Consider the following 535-nt stretch of genomic DNA (forward strand, 5'->3'; position numbering starts at 1 on the left):
ATGAATGAGTCCTTTTAATGGACAATGATGTCACAGAAATCCAAAACTACAAGCAACTATTCCAGCCAAGAAGAGTTATTCATGATATCCAGCAAACACTGCAGCTATGCTAAAATTAGCTCTGTGCAGCCCACTGTAGCCCGGGTTCAGAGAGAACCTCACATGGCCACTGGAGGTGTATTTCCTAAAGTATGGGATGTGTACTCCTTCTCTCCCCCTTCTCTCTCCCCCCTCTCTCTATCCCCCTTCCCTCTCTCCCCCTTCTCTCCATTCTCTCTCCCTTTCTCTCTCTCAGGGAAGAGAGAGAAAGAGAGAGAGGGAGATGGGGGAGAGGGAAGGGGAGAGAGAGAGGGGGGAGAGAGAAAGAGAGAGAGAAGGGGAGAGAGGGAAGGGGGATAGAGAGAGAAGGGGAGAGAGAAAGAAGGGGGAGAGAGAAAGAGAGAGGGGGGAGTGGGGGGAAAGAGAAGGAGAGAAGGGGAGAGAGGGAAGGGGGAGAGAGGGGAAGGGAGAAGAGAGAGAAGGGGGGAGAGAGAGG

Source organism: Nanorana parkeri, unplaced genomic scaffold (genome assembly GCF_000935625.1).
Source record: "Nanorana parkeri isolate BGI_ZX_2015 unplaced genomic scaffold, ASM93562v1 scaffold96, whole genome shotgun sequence".
NCBI classification, from domain to species: Eukaryota; Metazoa; Chordata; class Amphibia; order Anura; family Dicroglossidae; genus Nanorana; species Nanorana parkeri.